Source organism: Corvus brachyrhynchos, unplaced genomic scaffold (genome assembly GCF_000691975.1).
Source record: "Corvus brachyrhynchos isolate BGI_N302 unplaced genomic scaffold, ASM69197v1 scaffold158, whole genome shotgun sequence".
Classification (NCBI taxonomy): domain Eukaryota; kingdom Metazoa; phylum Chordata; class Aves; order Passeriformes; family Corvidae; genus Corvus; species Corvus brachyrhynchos.
Genome location: NW_008239756.1, coordinates 758543 through 767541, shown reverse-complemented (window position 1 = coordinate 767541; position 8999 = coordinate 758543). Strand labels below are relative to the sequence as shown.

At 51.0% G+C, this 8999-nt stretch overlaps 1 long non-coding RNA gene across 6 annotated transcripts in view; it reads right to left on the bottom strand.

Moving 5' to 3' along the window:
- Positions 1-2670: 2670 nt before the first annotated feature.
- LOC108448688 overlaps positions 2671-8999 on the bottom strand; it is a 14304-nt gene continuing 7975 nt past the window's right edge. For 3 of the 6 annotated variants that reach the window (XR_001864654.1, XR_001864649.1, XR_001864648.1), the window contains exons 6-7: positions 5529-5591; positions 2671-3651 (exon numbers count right to left, since the gene is read on the bottom strand). This is a non-coding gene — a long non-coding RNA (uncharacterized LOC108448688). Of the gene's footprint in view, positions 3652-5160; positions 5277-5528; positions 5592-5793; positions 6982-8999 lie in introns of those variants that run through there. The other 3 variants (XR_001864650.1, XR_001864653.1, XR_001864651.1) reach the window with 3 other exon arrangements.

Sequence of the window (8999 nt, the reverse complement as noted above, 5' to 3'; positions counted from 1 at the left end):
GGCGGGAGGGACGTGCACCCCCTCCGCGCGGGGCATCCTGGGGAGTGTAGTCCTGTCGCCCCGCTGCGGGCAGCGCCGCTGACGGGGCTTCACCGCGCCGGGACTACGCTTCCCAGCGCGCCCCGCGCGGGCCGGGCGCTGTCCAGGTGCGTCTCTCCTCGTTGCATAGCGGTTTTATTTCTCTTAAATTCCTTGATGTTATTGAACTTCAAAACACAGCGGCTACACAGCATTAATCTGACGTGGTTTAATTGCAGGTTTTATGTAATCATAATGTCCTGAGCTGTAACGAAGGCACGGGGATCACGCAGTCCAGCCCACGGCCTTGCACAGGTGTGGTGATGCGTTTTAAAGTACGAGTTTCCTGCCTTGGAGGTGGCAAAGCCTCGTCCCCACCAGCGAACACAGATTTATGCCCTCCAGTTCCTTCCACGGGACATTATGTCCAGCTTGCTCCGTCCCTGAGTGACAGTACCTGCTCGGAGTGAAGGAAAACACTCAAGCAATAAATAGCTCAGCTTAGATGAGCAAAGCTTTCTTTACTCACTAGAGCCTATTTTTAGGGCATAAGTTGAGTTTAAGTGTCTCTAATCTTTATACAGAGAACTGGTACAGGGTTTCTCCCATTGTATTTTATTTATAGCTGGGTTTCTCCTACCCAGGGAAATAAGCTTAGTCTCATTACTTCCATTATTATCATTCTGTCTGTCATGATTATTATTCAGCCCATCCACCCGTTTTAGGTCTTGTCTGGAATTACGGTGGATTATCCCACTGATGCCTGTTGCCTTCACACAGAATATCACTTTTGTTGCTAAGAAACTGCTTTTGCATAACAGGCAGCGGGAGCCCAATTTTCACTTCAGCAGCTTCTGAAAGTCACCGGGAGCAGCAGCTGCTCCTGGAGCCAGAGCCAGAGTATCCATGGCAGAATTCCCACGCGAGGTCTGTGCCCGGTGATTGTTCCCTGTGAGGGTGGAATGGGATTCCCAGAGCAGCTGTGGCTGCCCCTGGATCCCTGGCAGTGCCCAAGGCCAGGTTGGACATTGGGGCTTGGAGCAGCCTGGGACAGTGGAAGGTGTCCCTGCCATGGCAGGGGTGGCACTGGATGGGCTTTGAGGTCCCTCCAACCCAAAACTTTCTGCAATTCAGCGACTTTGTGTTTGAGAAGAAAAGGAGCAAAGGTCCCTTGAGCATCTCCAGGGTGTCCGTGCTGTGCAAGGGCAGCTCCGTGCATGTCGGGACAGGAGGAATCAGGGAATCCTTGAGGCTGGAAAAGCCCTCCAGGACCATCAAGTCCAACTTCTTCCTCAGCCCTGCCCAGTTCTGTGGGAACACACAGCTCTGGGCACAAGTTCACCGTGTTTTCACCCAGAAAAAGCCCCACGAGTTGCATTTGAACACTGTGAACGCTCTGGGTGTGTCTGTGCACCCCCGGGCTGTGAATATCCAACCTGGGAGTGCTCTGTCCCTGTCCCTGTCCCCTCTGTGAACACCCAGTGCAAACCGCCAGCCCTCAGGCTGTTTGTGCTGCAGGTCAAGGCACAGACACGGTGACATTTCCTCTCCCCGCTGGCTCTCGTTGCCATGGTGACCAGATGCACTCGCTCTTTTATCTGAAGTATCTATTAACCAAAGCTTCCTATTAATTTCCCCTCCATAGAATCCATTAGGAATTCACCAGAACACCACACAGGCTTTTTAGGTCCCAAATCCACCTCAGAACCAGCCCCCCGTTCCTGGGTGGGCTCAGAGGCATTGTGGGGTAAAGTGCAGCTGATGGAAATGGTTTTTCCATTAATAAGAAATTTCTCAGTAACGAGGGAATAAAGAACAGGAGGAGAAATGTCACAACAGCCTCTCCCTGTGGATCCCTGGATGTGGAATGTGCTGGAGCCTCAGGACCTCACCCCCAACCTTCCATAGAGCAGGGCTCCCAGCCCCAATGTCCAGCATGGCCTTGGGCACTGCCAGGGATCCGGGGCCAGCCCCAGCTGCTCTGGGCACCCTGTGCCAGGGCCTGCCCACCCTCCCAGGGAACAATTCCTGCCCAATGTCCCATCCAGCCCTGCCCTCTGGCACTGGGAAGCCATTCCCTGGGTCCTGGCCCTCCAGCCCTTGTCCCCAGTCCCTCTCCAGCTCTCCTGGAGCCCCTTTAGGCCCTGCAAGGGGCTCAGAGCTCTCCCTGGAGCCTTCTCCTCTCCAGGTGAGCACCCCCAGCTCTCCCAGCCTGTCCCAAAGTTGGCGCCTCTTTCCTGAACAGCTCCCACTTCTGCTGACACAACAGTTGGGAACAAAGGGTCTGTGCCATCCCTCTGAGGGTGTCAGGGACATGTGGCTGCTCCTGGGTGCTCCCACTGAGCTCCAGCTGCTGCTGCTCCTCCGAGGAGCTCCTGGGATCCTCCCCGTGCCAGCAGCAGCTCAGGAATATGGGTGAATGCCAACATCTGGGGCAGAAACGAGGGGCTCAAAGCCCCCATGTCCCTCCCCCACAGACCACGGTCCCCCACAGGGGACACCTGTGCAGGGCATTTGGGATAACAGAAAAAGCCCCAGCCAGAGCTCTGGGAATAAGAGGGGAGTTAAATCCCCGCAGGAGGAAGAGCAGATAAAAAATGAGACGTTGTGACAGGGCTGCCAGGCTGCGTGGCAGGAGGGTTAATTTTTTGTGAAACTGCCATTTCATATTCCCTTTCAGACAAGCTGAATTACACGGTGCTGGCTGCTGCAGGAGGAGCATAATTTCCTTCACAGAAATAATGACAGGGTACTTAAAGAGCAAGTGAATGGATGGCTGAAGTACTGGGCAGAGACTTCAGAAATCCAGGCCGAGCCCTCACCTTTAGAGGAGGCTCCTTTGGTGACCTTGGGCCAGCCATTTAATCTTCCTGTGTCTCAATTCCCTGCCAATAACGGGAATAATAACTGTTCTGTCTGCCTGCCTTATTTAGGCTGCAAACTCGGAATTTACAGCTTGTGTTTGCTCTGCTTTGAAGCCAAAGAGCTTCAGTCTGTGCTGAGGTGTCTGGGACAACCACGATGTACAATGTGGAGAATAACAAAGGGCTGGGATGGATGGTTTGGAACATCCTCAGTGTGAAAGGTTCAAGAATTCCTAATCCATTGCTCCCCATCTCTTCCCTCAAAATGTGGAGAAGTTTGGAGCTGTGCTAAGAGTTCCAAGAGCATCAAAATAATTTAGGAAAAGAGTTCATACTGATTTATTGAATCCCTGAGTTCCTTCTGAAGCAGCAAGTGGGTAATTTAGAAACCTGCAGAATTTCCTTTGTGCTCAGTGAGGGCTGCAGCAGCTCCTCAGGTTTTTCAGTGTAAATTGAGGTTTGCAGGCTTCTGTGTACCCAGGTTTTATCCATCTCTTCAGCTTTCAGCAGTTTGTGCTATTTCCTGAAGCCAGGGAAGATGGGTCCCTGCTCCCAGAGCCAGTGAACACCAGTTTTTCTCTATAGTTAAGCAATTTACTGTACAAAGGGAACAATTCTAAAAATAGGGAAAAATGGCATCCTGACATTAGCAGGAACGATGACCCAATCCCCAACTTGCTGCAGGGCCTTTGTCCTGTAACTGCCTCCATCAGCAGGGCTGTGATGACATTATTTTCTGTGGTTATGTGGGGCACGAGGCCGCGGGTACCTGGAAGGGAGGATTTTGATCAGCCTGCAGAGGATGAACACGCTGGGGAGGCTTCTGGGGGAGCACTAAATCAAAGTTTCATTTACATCAGACACCAGCCTGGCCATTGCAGCATTAATGGCTGCACTGCTGCCCTCGGAATTTTGTGTGGGTTTAATGTGTCAGTGGGGAAGTAAAAGACAGGGGGAGAGAGAGTCATTGTGGTTTATGAAGCCTGGATCTTTTCTTTCAGGCACCATCAAATGACAGCAATTTGTACAGGCTTGAAACTCTTCTGGCAACAGATTTGTGGCTGCCCCACCCCTGGAAGTGTCCCAGGCCAGGCTGGACGGGGCTTGGAGCAACCTGGGATAGTGGAAGGTGTCCCTGCCCATGGCAGGGGGGGGACTGGAAGAGCTTTAAGGTCCCTTCCAACCCAAACCATTCTGCAATTCTTCAATCACATCTGCCATAGTACCAGTGATGTGGGCTGTCCTGAGCCTGGTAGGTTTACAAAAAAAAAAGGAAAAAGAGAAAAGTGCTCGACAGCACGAACAACCCAAATTATTAAAGATATTTCAGTGCTTTTACCACTGGCCTTGGCAGGATTCAGGAGTTTCATTTTCACACCTAAATACCTTTGAGAATGGAGGCTCTGAGTGGTGTTGAAAATTTGTTCTTTTTATATTTTAAAGCCCTGTTGGAAGCAAAGAACTCAACTCTCCAAATAACCCCTGCCAGGCATCGAGGTCCCAGCGGTGTCCGAGTGCCCTGACCCTGCACTGGTGTGCTTGGGGCGGGTTCCTTGGGTCCTGTGCTGGTTTCAGCTGGGCTAGAGTGAATTTCCTTCTCAGCGGCTGGTTTGGGGCTGTGTTTGGGTCTGTGCTGAGCACAGGGCTGATAACTCAGAGATGGTTTTGTTCTTGCTGAGCTCACTCAGAGCCAAGGCCTTCCCTGCCCTTGCTGGGGAGGGGCTGGGGGTGCCTGGGGGGCTGGGAGGAGACACAGCTGGGACAGGTGACCCCAACTGACCCCAGGGATGTTTCAGACCATAGGACATCATGCTCAGGATATAAATGGGGCCAAAGAAGGAACTGGGGGACATTTGGACTGAAGAGCAGAATAAGCCATGACAGGAGCTGCAGCACCCCAAAGCACTTGCACACCCGGGCCGTGGCAGCCTGGGCTGTATGGCAGGCTATGATTTGTTGTCACCTTTACAAACACAACAACAAAATCACTAGTCTTCCACACAGAGCCAGGCCAGGAGAGCAGCGCTTCCTCCTCAGGGACGTCCTCCCACATGTCTTCTCCCAGCATCCTTCCTCAGTTCTCATCCTGTAATCCTTGTTCCTGTGTCTCCCTCAGGGATGGATGCTGCCCTTTGCAGCGTTCCTCCTGAGACCACATCAAATCTCCCTGTAATCATCTCTCCAATTTGTGGCTGTTCTCGTGAGTTTCTGCTCCATTTTCTCACTCCAGAGACTCTGTGGGGACATCAGGGCTCAGCAGGGGCTCCTCTTGCCTTACCCTGTGATAAACTTCTTCAGGAGAGCTCTGTCAACCTGTCTGTCTCCCAGCTGTATTTTAGTCTGACTGGAATAAGCAAATGCAATATATGCTGGGGAACTCTGGAGGAAAGAACTCTGCAAAGAAAAAGATAACGATAGTGCCGAGTTTCCTGGAATCCCGCTGAGAGGCTGATTTAAGCAACGAAAACAAACCCCTTCTGCTGTTTCCTTTCTCTGGATATGTTGATGAGCAATCTTTGGTTCAGGTCCAGCTTTTCTTTCAGTGCCCAGCTTTTCTCTGTTAATACCTCACGTGGAAGGACAGTGCTGGCTCACACCCATGGAAAGGATCTGACTTTATTCCTTGTCCAATAGATCTGTACTCACCTCAGCCACTGAAATCAGGCAGGGAATGGCTCCTTCCCGTCTTCACCCAGCCTGTTTTGGGTACTTTCATAAGCCGGTGGGGGAAAAAAGAGAAAGAAATAAACCCATTCCTCAGCAGCCTTGGCTGCTCCTTCCATGGGAGGATGAAGAGTGTGCAGCAACAGGAGAGGGTTTGGGTTTGCTGCTGCTGGCAGGGGCTGTGCCCCGTGGGAGCTCATGGGGAGCAGTCCCATCCCTCCCTCCCTCTCCCTTTTTATAACATATGTGCTTTCTATGGACACTTTATTCAAACTCCAGATGGGTGTTTCAGTCTGGGCATTTGTGCTGCTCTGAGATAACAGCCCTTTGTGCTGGCCTAGGTAGCAGGAGTGTTTGTGATAGCTGGGGCTGATACCAGGAGGTGTCCAGGTGGTCTTATTTAACAGAAAGCATTAGTGATACTGCCATTTTCCAGGAAATCAGATAAAAACGGGTCCAGGTGTTACCCAACACCGTGTTTGTGTAAGGACAGAGCCAACTGCTGAACACGGGGGACGTGTTCTTGTACAAAACTGCTGTCACCCCAAACCTCCCGGGTAAAATTTAACTGGGAGTTGGACTCGGATGATCCTTGTGAGTCCCTTACAACTCAGGATATTCTGTGACTCCAATCTGAGTATGGGGTGGAACAGCAGTGGGTGTGCACTCCTTGTCACACTGGATACGGGTTCACCTGCCTGGCCTTGGATTTCCTACAATTTCACCTAAACCATCACATATTTTCTTCTCTTCTTCCCACAGAGGGGTCTGCAGTGAAAACATCTGGGGAGTGAGACAATATTTAGAAATAAAAATTCAGGACAATTCAGTGTTCAGCCCAAGAGAATTGGAAGAGAGGATGAATTGTAAAGAAGAATGAATTTGAGAGAGAAGACAGCTTGGGAAGTGCTGAGCTGGACTGGAATTCCAGGTGACAAGGACACTTTTCAGTCCTTGTTCTGGGACACAGCTCCACAAAGAGATTTACCACAAATCATTGCTAGACAGTCACGTAAAAATCAAGACAGGAGAAGTGTGAGCAAGAGCTCCTCTCTTGGTTTCACACCCAGACATTCCCTGTTCAGAGCGAGGTGTTTCGTAGGAAACATAAATCGCAGGCTGGGAGGCGTGTGAGGTTTTTGTCTAGACTGTCTCCGTGGGGCCGTATTTCTCCATGTGATATTTTTCAGGAAGGGATCTGCCACCTCTGGTTTGTCCCAGAGATTTCAGGAACGTGGCTCCTTGTACTGGTGGCAGCTGGACCTCCCCCCCTCCTCGGCACTGGGAGGCTCCTTGGTAATTGTTTCTATGGATGGGAACTAAACTTAGCTCCAGAGCAGGGGGAAAAAGCCTGTCTGGAAAGAGCGGGCACTCTTGGCCTCCAGCTATCTCCGACCAGGCTCATCACGGAGAGATCCCCAGCTGCACTTCCAGGCTGTAAATTAAACAAACAGTATTTCCTCTACACCAGACCACAGGGAGGGCAGGGAGAACAATGTCGCCTTATTGCTGTTATTTCCTTTGGTTTCAATCTCTGTCCTCTGCCCCCCACCTCCTCCCCAGCCCCGTGTCTCCCACTTTACCCGATTTGTCATTTATTACCGTGCTTTAAAGAGAGGCAGGGGGAAAAATGCTCAGTGCAAATTATATTTTGAGCTGTTGTGCTTTGCCTCTTTGGCGGATAATAAATCTCTCTGGCAATGCTCCTCTGTATAGGATTTGTCATTAAATGCAATTAAACAAACCCTGCAGGTGTCCATGATCAGGCCTGCAGCAGCCCATTCACAACTGCAATGTTATTATCAGCCTGACAACAAAACACCAGATATTTCCTGAGCTCCTCTGATCGATGAGCTTGCTTGACTTGGAACTGGAGGGAGGAGAGAAGGGGGACCAGAGCAGTTCAAATGCTCTTTAGACTTATTGATGGAAAAGTCAAAAAGCTGCTCAGCAATCAGAGGGAAGGTGGAGAGAGAAAAGGGCCAAGGGACAGGAGGGCTAAAAGGGAAAAGTGAGAGAGTTTGGGAGTCAAAAGGCAGAAACAAGGCAACTTATCACAGGGTGCCCTTCCACCCAGTTAGTTGGTTAATGCACAAGACTAGAGTTTAAGAGTCAAGGAAGGTATTTTAGGGATGATTCTTTGGCAGGTGGGCTTTTAGTGTTGAGTCACGTAGCCTCCCTGCCCAAGTCAGCACAACAATTCCTCTCACCCTAGGACAGGACTTGACTGGGGGGTTATCCTGTTGTCCAGGGATGTCCATCTGTCTCCACAAACTGTAGCCAAATGATTGGATCAGACACACAACTAATTTCAAATCCCACCTGGAATGGCCAATGGAATTGGACAGGGCTTGGAGCACCCTGGGATAGTGGAAGGTGTCCCTGCCCGTGGCAGGGGTGGAACTGGGTGAGCTTTATGGTCCTTCCAGCCCAAACCATTTGGGATTCTGTGACTCTCTGAGTGCAAGTTCTTCCCTATCCTCGTTCACACCGAAGCGTGTCCTGGCACAGCTTTGGGAAGCTGCAGAGGTGCTGCTGACAGGACTTGTCCAAAGCAGATGCAACAACATTCACACCAGAATTATTATGTGCTCTGACAATCAGGAACAGGAAAAAATCTCCTGTAGTTTCTGCCAGCCATCCCAGGCAGCCTGTGGAGTGTGAAGGTCAGGGATTCACAGGGGACTGGCTGCCATCAAGTCCAGTGAGAGAGAAAAATTTGCCAACACCGGTGGAATTCTTCTGCCTGACTCGTTTGCTCAGCTCAGCCTCGGGGTGCTCTCAGGATGAACCTCTTTCCCCTCCTGTCCTCACCCCAGGAATCCTGGTTCAGCCCAGTTGATTCTGAGGCACACACGGAATTGCAGTGACAAGGACAAAGCTCACATTACTGTTCTAGTGCCACCAAAACCAACGGATTTTGGGGTTGGATAAAGGGGGTCAAGGTATCAGTAGTGCCTGTGTAGAGTGTGAGGGGTGATTATTTGCTCCTACAATAAAAAGCTTTTGCAGCGGTCTTTGACTAAGGTTTTAGAGCCTCATCTGTAGGGCAAACAGCCTGGGACCGTGTTTGCTGCCATCCGAGGTCACACTGGAATTGTGACAGAAGGAGCCAGGAATTCTGTGATCAAGCTGTGGGTCTCAGAATGAAAATTTCCCTGGTGCCTGCACCCAGATCACTCTGCAGCACTGGTCTCTGGCTCTCTGACCTTTGTGAAAATCCATGAATAAAATTTATGAATAAGTCTATTTTGTGTGGCCTCTCCTACAGACCGTGGGGACATCTGAGATGGCACTGGGTCAGACCACCTGAGAGCCATGGATGTGGGCAAACCCAGCATCCGTACTGGAACAGGACCTGCCCCACTCCAGTCCCTTCCACCTCCCTCTGATCCTGCCTGCATTCTGCTCTCGGCCCCGTCTGCCAGAAGGCACGAACGCCTGTGAATCCCT